Raw genomic sequence first — 12473 nt, 5'->3', positions numbered from 1 at the left:
TCCACATGCAACACGGAGAGGGACTAGAGCACGCACAATCGAGGTTTAATCTATTTCAACCCTCCTCAGAGGTGACCACCAGAGACGAGGCATCACCCTTGACGTGGCCCACAAGATCCAAAGATCAAGGAGACCACGACCTCCACTACATAGAGAGACAGCTCGACAAACACAGATACGAGAGCTCCTCGCATCTCATCAGAGAGCCACCAAGTTACCGAGATATATGGAACCTGAGCATGTACTAGGAGCGCTAGCTCTAAGCACCTGATACTCTTCTATTATTTTGCTACTCAATTTAGCACTTTATCTTTCAGCAAGGGTCTTAGTGAACACTTTGCTTCGGCCCTCAGTGGCTTGTATAAGCTACCTTTTGGTTTTGCACTTCTCACGAGGCCTCTTACAGACGTTAATACATCTCTCTCTCTCTCTCTCTCTCTCTCTCTCTCTCTCGCTCTCTCTCTCTCATACATTCATACTACCTTAAAGCATCCTTGTATGTAGCCTTGCAAAAAAATTCGCATCCAACAAGCAATCCAATTGTCTCTAATGGCAGCATATTCTCTTGCACGTCTGTGGCAAAAATGTTAAACAAAATGGTTGTGACTCTTGTGCTTCCTGCTGTCAAATACGCAACCTACCTTAGGAACACCATATCGTGATGACCTCTTTCAACACACGATATTCATACCTTTCTCAACAAGATAGGATAGTACCAAGTGAGAAACTCATATTTCTCAAAATAAGTTTGTATATATATAAATTAGCACGTGCAGCAAGCAGATAGGCATGCTAGCATTCATGCACAACATATCCAAGAAACATAATCAGCCTCCCTCGTGTACTTTAACACGAGTTGAAAGTTAAGATAACTTCTACTCCATTATTGTTAGGGAATCATAGCCTTGTAAAACATGATGTGTTCCCATATGGAGATATTGTCAAAGCTTACATACCATGTCCACTGTAAAGATGCACAACCTGTGAATAAGCATTCCGTACAACCGGATTGTAGCACCACTACGAAATCATTTCTGCCAAACATGCAAATTGCACCCATTAATAAGTGTTCTCAAACAATCTATCAATTCTCTAGATCTTATAAATAGCTTTATATAATCAACTCAATTCAATCTCACAACAAGAACATTTAAGCTACCCTAATCTAAATTCTTTTTCTGAAAATTTTCAATTGTTGTGAGCCATGTTTTTAGCCTACCAAATGGAGCAGAGTATGCCAAGTTCCAAACATAGATCTCTGTTGTGCTTCAAACACAGTGAGATAGTTAATGGTACTTCACTATGGCTAACACTGGACTAGATGTCTCCACGGCAACACAAATATGATGTGTTTTCTATCGGTATTTTTCGATAGTTCCTCACAAATGTGATAAGCACCTCTTGTTCCCCTAAAAGGGGGTTTGATCTCATGATGTACTACCAGATGCCAGTACCACTGCCTCTTCCGCGACGGATTCAGCCCCCTCCCACACATGTTGCAGTTCCCAGATCACTGATGCCTAGCCGCTTTCTTACATGAGATGACTCGCCACCAAGATACCTCTCTCTGAGCACGGCGACACGTGCAGCACACAGCGGGAGGACACCCAGCGGCCCATCACTGATTTCTTCCAATCACAGGATACCTCTCCTCAATCTAGCCGACGACGCGGACGTGAGCGAGAACCAGAGCCACAACAACTACGCCAGCGGACAGACTCACACATCCGGGTCCATGACATCTCGTCTCTACTCTCTGCCCGCCCCACCGGGGTTACCGTTGCCCTCATCCACAGGGCCACCCGCCGCCCCCGACGACCGAGCTCGACTAGACCGCGTGACGTCAGAGGCCAATCATCTATCGCAGGGTTTTTTCTGGCCTCCCATTTGACGGCCCCTCTATGATTGGTCTCTGACGATCACCACCTACACATATATATTGTATCTCCCCCCTCTGCCCCATTTTTGGTGCCCCCCCCTTCTTTTTTGTATCATCTGGAGGTAGACACATATTTTTTGTATCAGGACTAGACACACCGTCCTTCATAACCTCTTTTTTGTAGAAACGGTTGGCTGGCCCGTTTTGAGACCGCCACTGTTATGCTCATTGTATCAGTTATCTTTAGTCTCATAGACCTTCACGGTCTCCCGAAGACTTTAATAAACTTTCTCTCTCTCTCTCTCTCTCTCTCTCTCTCTCTCTCTCTCTCCAAAGGACATGCTATCATCACTCTCAAGTCAGGTAACTTATGAACCAAGATTCTGCGCCAATTATATAAGCTGAAAGGGAAAATTGAAGAACAAAGCAACCGAATTAGCCAAGGTTAGAGCTGCAAGGAAGGATGGAAAATGGGCAGTATACTGTGAAGGTGTAGCAATTATCAAAGAAGTTAAATCTAAACCAAAAGATTCAGTCTTAAATTGATGTATGCCCGATTGTATGTTTTTTTGTTTCATTAGATGTAGGTACCCTAAATAGATAGACCTGTTTTTGCACTCTATGGGAGCTGCCATGTGCCCTCCCTAAGCTGATGTATTAGTTGGTTCTGTGCTGTCCCATAAACCTATTGGCCACATGTGGACATTAATAGACTGGGAATCAGCTCTGGGAATCATCTCATCCATACCTCAGTCATCTCTCCTGCACCCTACTGGGATCATGTCATCCATGCCTCAGCCATCATTATATCTTACCCAACTGGACCAGTCACCACTTACCATCCTGCCCCACCCTCCTACTTTTATACCCAAGCCTTTTCAGTTTCAGCGCGTGGAATAGCTGACCCACCAGACACATGGTAGGCCCTACTCATAGAGGTACATAGTATACGAGCACGAGAGGTGGAGTTGACTCACTTCGCACAGGAGCAAGCCCGCTACACTGAGGAGCTGGCGGGCTCACGTTATTCAGGAGCAGGCTGGCCTCAACCAGAAGCTTAGACAAGATGTGCCGCAGCTCCAGGAGGAGTTCACCACCATTCGTACAGTCCCAGGGAGTACACCAATTGTTCAGGCACAGATTGTGAGCATGCAATCTATCATTAAGGAGACATTTAGATGGGTGGATGTGGCCAAACGAGAACCTACAAAGGCAACTATCTCGGCCACTCTCATGGAGCAACAGCAGAGAGTCAATAAGGCTCTCAACGTCAGAGTTTGAGAGCCTCCCACGCACCAAGTGTTAGAAATGACCCAACAGAGGGTATGCACAGCGGAAGACTGATAGAATTGCCTAGGAGCTCCAACAGTGTGGTGTGGGGTGTGGAATCACAAACTTCTTAACTTAATGTGCATATAATAGATGTGCAAACTCATCAATAGACAATGAACCAACTAGATAGAGAAACCACCAAAATAATATATTTCCGTCCAAAGCTATGGACACAATACACGAGAGACAGATCTAGAGTCCCACCAATGGTGCGGTCCTTTGATCTTACCACAAGATCCTTCTCCTATCTGCAAGTTATCTCTAGACTCGAGCCTGTGTGCTCCACCTCGAGCGTAAGTAGACTTTCCGTCTAGATCACACCACCTTGCTGCCCTAGAAGACAGCCAAGGTCCAGCCTCTAGGGAACTCAGTCTGCAACACACCTTTCACACTCCTTCACCCCCAATGTGAGGCCCAAGGGAGTGGCTTTTGGCTGCTCCTGCTCTGGCTGAATGTTGGATGATGAATGAGGCCCAGAGCCTCTCCTTTTATAGGGCCAAGGCCTCCCCCAAAAAAAACCGACCAGCAGCCTCAATCTGGCCGACCCAAACAGGCCGATCAGACTGCTGCAAAACCGCCCTAAAAGGACTCTCATAACAAGGGCCCCTAGCCCACAAAACTAGGGCTTTGTCCCTCACTTCAAGGCAGGGTCTCAGCCCCTTCTGTCTGCCTATATAAGGCTTCGTTGGCTGGCTCCAACCAGCCCAAGCATCCCCTCTAAGATGGCCGACCCTCCTGCTGGTACACCCGCCTCTGCTGCACCCCTTTCCAGCACCCTGTCCTGCCCACACGTGTGCACCACATGCCACCTCAGTCCGCCCTCTTGTGCGCCTCTGTTAGGGGCCTGTTCCAGCCCGTACAGACAGTCCTTGAAGCGCCTCAGGCTGCTGTGCTGCCCACGCACTAACTGGATGCATACCAACGGGTCGGCCCAGAAGAGACGACTCAGCCTGCATAGATGCAAAAACTGAGAGCCAAAAGATGGCCACACATCATGCAAGAAGTGCTTTGCCGCACAAAGAATGCATCATCCAAGTCCAAATAATCCCCATGCTGGGGTACATGTAACAATCCAGAAGATTGATGCTCATAGGCACACCGGGCATCTGCCATAAAACCCCTGCATGGAGCAGGAAAAACATCCTAACTGTCTAATTGGTCCCCTTGCTGGGATGCGGGCTGCTTGCCCTTGTCCTGCATAGCCTGGCCGATCTGATGCTAGAGCTACTCCCCCATCTGGGCAAGAGCCATATCCTGCACAGCCATGACCGTGGTAAGCTGTTGGTTGAACTCCTGTCCCATCTGGCGGAAAGCACCCTAGAGCATAGAAGCAAAGGCATCCAAAAGCTGTGTCCGTGCTGCCTGCGCTTTGAGCTGTAGGGATCTTTGTACCACCAGTGGATGCACCCACTGTAGAAGGCAATTGCTCATGCTGAGCAGCCTCATCAGTATCATGCAATGTATCCCGAGGGGCACGCTTAGGTGCCATGGTGACTGCCACGAGAATGCTGCCCTCCTTAGAGAAGTAGACAACAAAACCCTGCTGTAATGAGTACCTCTCACCTGATACAGTGTGTAGAACCACAAAAAAGGCTGATGGTGCTCGAGAGGACAATCGATGAAGAGGCTTCAAAATGGAGTCGAAATGGCTCCCCCTAAAAAGAGGCTGAAAAGTTGACATTTTACCCTCTCTTTTTTTTTTGTCTTGGGTAACCTAAGATAGTTATGACAGCCCTAAGCTAAGACTACTAGAATTGTGAGGACACTCACCTAGGCTACACTAACAGTAACTAAACCCAAGTTTCCTAAGAAAACCTACTCACCTAACCTCAATCAAGTTGCCCTAACTAACCCTAACCTAACCAGAGCACAACTAACCTAATCAGACTAACCTTAGAGCTTAGACTAACCATAGCCTAAGGTTTTGGAGGCATGTGGCGTTAGGACGAGGCTGGACCACAACGTCATAAAGATGGTGTAGGCGTGGAGGCCAACGACGGACTGGCAACAAGGGTAGAGTGAGGACACAACATGACGAGACGATGGAACAGGCGAACGCAACTATTGGTCGACTCAACGGAGCTGGTCGGGTATGGTCACGAGTCCCGACAGGACTGGAACGGAGCTGGTTGGTACTTGGTCGAGTACCGGATGCTGGTTTTTGGTTCGATCGACGGGACTGAAGCCTAGGCAAAGGGTAGTGAAATCGAGTCTGATACAATTGTTGCTGCCTTAACGAAACCGGGCGTTAATGCTATGCTCAGCAACGTCGGGTTAACATAGTGGTTCACAATTGGGAAAGGGAACGCTGCAGCTGCATTTTATTCGTCAATGACATCGGATCCTTTTAGTGTATGAACTGAGAAGCTGACAAACTCGACACACAAAACTATGTTTGCTCCTTGAACATTTGCAGTGTCGCTTGGGTTGCTCAGTTGGCGTCTGTCATTACCCTGATCAAGGCAAAAAAAAGAGAAGGAAAAACAATGGTACCACCGTCAGAGCTCTAATACCAATGCAATGAAGGGGATAGGGACAGATTTGGTGAATGGACCAGAGATGGCAAAAAAAGGGAAGAGGATAGGGGAGAGGAAGGAGGAGAGAGAGAGAGAGAGAGAGAGAGAGAGAGAGAGAGAGAGAGAGAAGAAGAAGAAGAAGAAGAAGATATTATCGTCCTCTGAAGACCAAAAATTGGCCTATGGGACCTGAGCAATACAAAATCCTCGTACACAAAGACTCCTCCCTTGGAGGGGAGGGTATTAAGAGAAACTACCTTTATGTCTTAGGTGAGTTCCTGTGCTTGAAAAGCTTATAGACAAACGTTCCTAAAGCTGGGGGTGATACCCGCTATGTAGCATATCAGCCAGTCTGTTATGTCCCTCGAGAAGAGAGCTAAATGCTTTCCGGATGTGAGTATAGTAAGGGCATATCATTACCATGTGTTCTTCAGTTTTTGCCATTTCCTGGTCACATAATTGGCATATTTTGCTCTCTTTTGGCATATCTTTCCATCCTCCTATTTCAATCTGCAGCTGGTGTGATCGGGTGCGAAGTGAGGCCAAAGCTCTTCGCTTATGTATTGCCATAGGTGTGCAAATGTACTTCTACGTGGCTGTTTCTCTTCCTGTATAAGTAGCCCAATATTCGGGATTGATAAATGTACGGTAGTACTCAAACTTATCTCTGTTTTCAGCTGTTTGCCATTTCCTGTGTAGTGCATTCAGCAGGTCATGATGAAAGGCATCCTCATCTACCTCCTCTGGAGAGTAGTCCAAGTACCTCTCTACCTCCCATTTTTGGAACCATTTTTTTAAATCTAGTGCCCATCCAGATGCCAAAATCTTACCCTTATTCGTCTTTGGGGACTTTTGACTTTCTACCCATGCCCTCTTTGGCAGCCTTTCATTATTCATGCGCTTGACCTTTGTGATGTATCTGAGTACTCTCTTCAAGGCATGCAACTCTATGGGTATGCATCCTGTCTCTAGGAGTAGGAGAGAGTAGGGTGTGGTAGCCTTGATGCCAAGGTGTCTTCTAATAAAAGATTTCTGCATTTTTTCTACATCATTCCATTTTGATGATGGTATACTCCCCCCCCACACCTCTACCCCATAGAGCACTGTTTGTACCACATATGCCCCAAAAATCATGTTTTGTACTTGCCACCTTCTTGTGTTGGTAGACGGGTAGAGGGAGAGGAAAAGAGAAAGAAAGAAAGAAAGAAAGTTTATTAAAGTCTTCAGAAGACTGATGGGTCTATGAGACTGTGAAAAACCTGGTACAAGTGAGCTATGGTGGTGGAGCTACTAAAACGAGCATCCGCACCAATGCAAATGCAAAAAATGCAGAATGTCAGCACTAAATCCTAAGTACAACATAGTCATGTCGGTAGTCGACTATCTCATCATCATCATCATTATCATCATCATCAACATCAGGACATCAGGGTGGGTGAGGAAATGGGGGCATGAAATCGACGATAGAGTGCTGTCAACCACTCAAAGGTGCAGCCCTGGCATGTCTCCTGGTCATAGCTCTGCGTCTAACCAGGGCTACTGTGACCTCCGTCAAGCGGGACCTAACTCTAAACAGGGAGGGGATGTCCCCAAGTGTGATCTGTGTATCAACCCTCTGTTTGAGTTGTTGGCGCATAGGTAAATATGCGTGTTCTTGGTGGGTCAATGAAACCCTCCGCTGTGATATGTAAGAAGTGATCTCTGTAGAAGCCTAGCTTCACTGGAAGATCACTCGGGCCTAGCTAGATCCGAAATGTGTGTAGTTGTAATAAATCCTCACAGAGAACATGGTTGACCTCGTGTGATAGGAGGGGAGAAAACGGAGCATCCATGCTGTACTGGAATGGAGGTAGTCTGTCCATGTGGAGCCCCAGTCCCTCAAACCATCTCTCTATGCGTGCATACCAACACCTTTGGTCACCTCCTGTTGCAAGTGCCATAGAAGAGGACGCTGCTAGCCATGGTAGCCTGCTACGCCCATAGGTGTAATCCCCATACTTCCTGACTCAGTACAGATACGTGATGTGAAATGCAGCATCTAACTGTAATGGGGGTGACCCAAACTCAACCTGAATGATTCGGTGAGAAACGGATGGCTTACCACGAATCATCCGTGATAACATGAGAACCTATAGCCCCTCCACACGGGCCCACTCAGTATCCGATTAGTATGGCCCCCAACATGGGCTGCCGTACATCCACGCTGGACAGACCAAGGAGTCAAAAAGCAACCCTTTGGTCCATGGATCCTGAAAGTGAGAGCCGAAGCACTGCCTCTCTAGTCTGACCAATGAAGCATATCCTCTGCTCAAGCGTGCTTGCATCGCGGCTCTCATAGTGAAGATGGGTTCGGAAAAGACAACCCCGAGATGAGTGTATGATGAAACTATCTCAACAGGTGACCCATCAAATGCGAACTACTCCTGGCGCATGACGGCTCGAGATGTATTGAAGATCATAACCTTGGTTTTACCCAAGTTGACCTTCAAATCATGAGACTCACAAAAGGACTGAGGACTGTAGTGCGTCAAGGTGTCTCTGGAGCCCCCCTACTAAGGAAGACAAAAGAGCTACGTTATCTGTGTAAAGCAATATCCAGATCAGTGTGCCCGCAAGAGAGCAACCTCCCCCCCCCCCCCCCCGTGTCTGCATCACTATCTCAAGCTCATCAATATAGAGCCAAACAAGATGGTGATAACGGACACCCTTGTTTGACCCCGATAGTGCTCATGATCTCGCCTGTCCACCCAGATCCTGCCCGGACTCTACCTGAAACTCTCTCGTAAAGTGCCATGAAAACCCAAATGATCTCCTGGTCGTAATCCAAATTCTGTAGATGCCGTATGAGGCGGGCTCTCGGGACCGTGTCAAATGCCTTGCGAAAATCCACAAAGCAACCTCGATGATACATCTGAGCGTGAGAATGTGGTCCTTGGTCCCATGATCATGCCAGAGTCCGGCTTGTCTTGCTGCTCTAAGTCCTCGACACTCCGCAAATCTACTAACCTCGGAATCAAGTACTGATGCATAAATCTTGGACATGGCAAGTCCAATCACAATGGTCCTGTAGTTCTCCGGGCTCATGGGATCGCCTACCTTGTGAATGGGTGAGACAGTGTTAATGGTCCAGGTGCGTGGAAACCCCAAACAAAGCTTCGGCCGTTATGAAGTTTCATTACGGCATCCTTTACCTCCCCTGGTGAAGAGGGTGCAAGATGTGGGGCATGGCATATGTGAGAGGTTAGGGACTGGCTGATTTGGTATATCATAAAGCATGCGTGCATAATCAAACCACACCTGAGTGTCAGTGAGTGGTGAGGGGGACCGTCCCTCTAGAAATCTCCGCCAAAAGTCCTTAGAGTTGTTAGTGAACAAAATGTTCAATAGCTCCTCGTTCTGGCAAACAAAGTCTAGTTTCTTTCTGCGTACCAATCGACGGTACTCGCGTAGCGTCTTTGGTTTGCTCGGAAGACTGTTTTTGGTTTCGAATCTGAGCTAACGGTGTAAAGCCTTACACTCATCATCGTACCATCTACTACAGGGTACGGTCCCAAGGGGTGGTGGGCGGGTGGAGCGGGTGGAGTGGGAGAAAGCGTGAAGAGCAGCCTCGTGTAGTGAGCGGGTGACTAGGGCAGCATGATCCTCTTACAGCGGTATGAAGTCTAGATGAGTGATCGAGATCAAAGCGTATATCATGGTAGGTGGAGTAAGAACTCACGGGGGTGGGAAGTGCTGAGCGACAGGGAGTGGAAATGCTAAAGAAAAGATAGGTATGATTAGCCCTTGGAGGGAGAGGTGCTACGGTAAAGTCAGTGATGCGAGATGTGAAGGCAGAGGATCCCATGATGTAGTCAACAACACTGGAGCCTCCCCCATGTGGAAAGCAAGTGAAACCACTTGAGGTAGGCCATCTATCAAGACAGAGGAAAGAGAAATAGAGAGAGGTTGGAAGAGAGAGTATAGGCAGCACGTACGAGGAAGGAGAAGGGAGTAGATAGGATTAGATGTCACATCAATCCGCTCCAATCCGCTCAAAACAAGTAGCCCAAACGGAGCGTACCAGTTTACAGCAGAAATACAAGAAGAAAAGCTTCAAAGAGAAGGGAAAGGAGGTCATTTTAAGTGTTTTCTCAACACAAACGAAGCGGGAGTCGGATAAGTACCACCACCTCTACAACACTTGAAGTTTGCTGTAAAATAAACCTTCTTTTTTGAAATTACAGCAAGACATTTTCTCTCTTGTATTAATAAAAGGAAAGAATGGAAGGGGAAGGGACATATAACAATGAACTTATTCCTTTTCCTCCATTACCCCAAGGAGAGAGAGAAAGAACACCTTCACCCCCTCTTGAAGAGGATGGATTAGGTGAGAGTTATACACATCTTGAGTATGATAACCCACAAATAGATTTACAGCAGTCTCTCCTTCAAGAACCTACTGATAGGGAGTTCTCCTTTCGTAATGAAAGAAGAAATGAGACCAGCCAAGAACAAGGTGATGAGTTCACGCCTTTAACTCAAAACCCAATACACATGGATTCTAATCCAAGTGCAAGAGGAAGAGAGGAGACTCCTGTTGATAAGCTGGTTTTCCAGCTTAGCAATATGATTGAGCAGTCCATTATGACAAGATTAGGGACTGAGAGGACTTTAAACTTCGGGGATGAAGAGTTGAGTAACCCTTCTAAGAGGTCCAAATTCCAACCGCGAGAAAGAATTGAGTTCCCCAAATATGATGGGGCAAGGGAGGCTGACAAAATCCTCAATTGGATTCGTCATTTTGAGCTATACTTTGCCCATCAAGACAAGACCGAGCAAGAGAAGCTTGCTCTTGCCACATTGCATCTGCAGAAGGATGCTCTAATGTGGTGGTCCTTGTCACAAACAGGAAAAGAGCCTATTCATGAATGGGCTAAATTTGTGGAGCAACTAAAAACCACTTTCATGCCACCGAGGCATGAAGAGAACCTAACCTTTCGTTGGGAGAGGTTTAGGCAGTTCGATAATGAGAGTAATGCAGATTTTACAGCCAGATTTTGGAAACTCTCTCTAGAGTTACCCGAAAAGAGTGAGGAAGATAGGAGAAAGAAGTATTTAGCAGCTTTAAGCCCAAAAGTAAGGTACGAGGTTGAAATGTTTAACCCGACCACGCTTAAGGACCTCACTAAGCTGGCTGAAATAGCCGAGAGAAAATTGAATCCTCGTAAACCCTTCAATAAGGAGTATGGGTCATCATCTACGACCAATAATATACCCACTTTTAGGAAACCAAACCGGTTTAAGAATAATAAAGGGAAGGGTAAAGCTCTTGTAAGGAATGTGAATAGCCAATCACGTCCTGGATGGGTGCCATTTCCTTCTATGACTGACGAAGAGAAGAGGAAGTTGATTAAGGAAGGAAAATGTTTCGGTTGTAAGAAACATAAGCCAGGGCACGTATGGCATAAGTGTCCCGTTCTCTTGGCTAAGATTGCCAAGACGAATTCAGTAAAAGGGAAAGCCAAGGCATCCAAGCAGGAGGGTGAGGCTTCTACCTTGTCACCCTCGAAATCTACTGTGACTATTGAGCCAATAGTGAATGCTGTCCATTCAGCCAATACCTTTGGGCCTCATGATCTTTTTAAGGTGTATGGATTCGTGAATGGACAGAGAATAGTGGTTCTCCTAGATGATGGATGTAATTATGACTTAGTAAGTGATAGATTGGCAAAATTACTCCATCTTAAACCAGAACCTATAAAAAACATGTCGCTTTCAGGAGCTTTTAGGGGACACAATGAAGAAGACACATCCATAGTACGAAATATTCCTTTTCGAATACAAAAATATAGAGATCGAAGGGATTTTCTAGTAGCCCCTTTACAAGACGTTGACATGATACTAGGTAAACCATGGCGGTATGATTTTAACCCTGCTATTCATCCTCATACTCATCATTGTTGCTTTGTACATAAGGATGAAAACATAAGGATCGTAGGGGATCGGGACGTGTATACAATTCCATTGTTTACTCCTACCCAAGCCAAAAGATTGGTAAAAAGAGGGGTAGATTGTAATCTTGTGTATATACGGGATTCACGAGATCTTCATATCTCAAAAGAAGATCGGAAGAGAAATGAGTTCCTTAGAGCTTATGAGGATCGATTTTCAAGAGATGACTCGTTCGAATTGCCCATGGAGAGAGAAGATGATCATGCCATAGACTTAGAGCCAGGAGCTTCCCCTCCATGTAGAGCCCCATATAGGATGAACAGGATAGAAATGGAGGAGGTAGAAAAACAAATTGAAGATCTGTTGCAAAAAGGCCTGATTCGACCAAGCAGTTCTCCATTTGGAGCACCTGTATTATTGGTTAAGAAGAAGGATGAATCATATCGTATGTGTATAGATTACCGTGCTTTGAATAAACTTACGATTAAGAACCGGTATCCGATTCCAAGAGTGGATGATTTATTGGATATGCTTAAAGGTGCTAAAGTTTTTAGCAAATTGGATTTGAAATCTGGTTATCATCAACTTCGTATGAAAGCTGGGCATGAACATAAGACAGCTTTTCGCACTCTCACTGGACATTATGAGTTTTTGGTCATGCCTTTTGGCCTAACTAATGCTCCAGCCACTTTTAGTAGGCTGATGAGAAGGGTTTTGCGACCCTACTTGGGAAAATTTGTCATAGTCTTTTTTTATGACATTTTAGTGTTCAGCCAGAATGAGGAAGAGCATAAGGATCACCTTGCTAAGGTGAT

At 46.1% G+C, this 12473-nt stretch overlaps 1 protein-coding gene across 2 annotated transcripts in view; it reads right to left on the bottom strand.

The window, feature by feature from the left end:
* Positions 1-712: 712 nt before the first annotated feature.
* Positions 713-12473, bottom strand: part of LOC147887514 (small acidic protein 1-like) — a 39198-nt gene continuing 27437 nt past the window's right edge. For both annotated transcript variants that reach the window (XM_087394857.1, XM_087394856.1), the window contains exon 3: positions 713-1034. The gene's annotated coding sequence lies outside the window, so the exon portion shown is untranslated. The remainder of the gene's footprint in view (positions 1035-12473) is intronic.

The sequence above is a fragment of the Dipteris shenzhenensis genome, chromosome 23, assembly GCF_047967505.1.
Source record: "Dipteris shenzhenensis isolate YYH24624 ecotype China chromosome 23, Dip_SZ_1.0, whole genome shotgun sequence".
NCBI classification, from domain to species: Eukaryota; Viridiplantae; Streptophyta; class Polypodiopsida; order Gleicheniales; family Dipteridaceae; genus Dipteris; species Dipteris shenzhenensis.
This window is presented reverse-complemented; position numbering and strand designations above follow the sequence as displayed.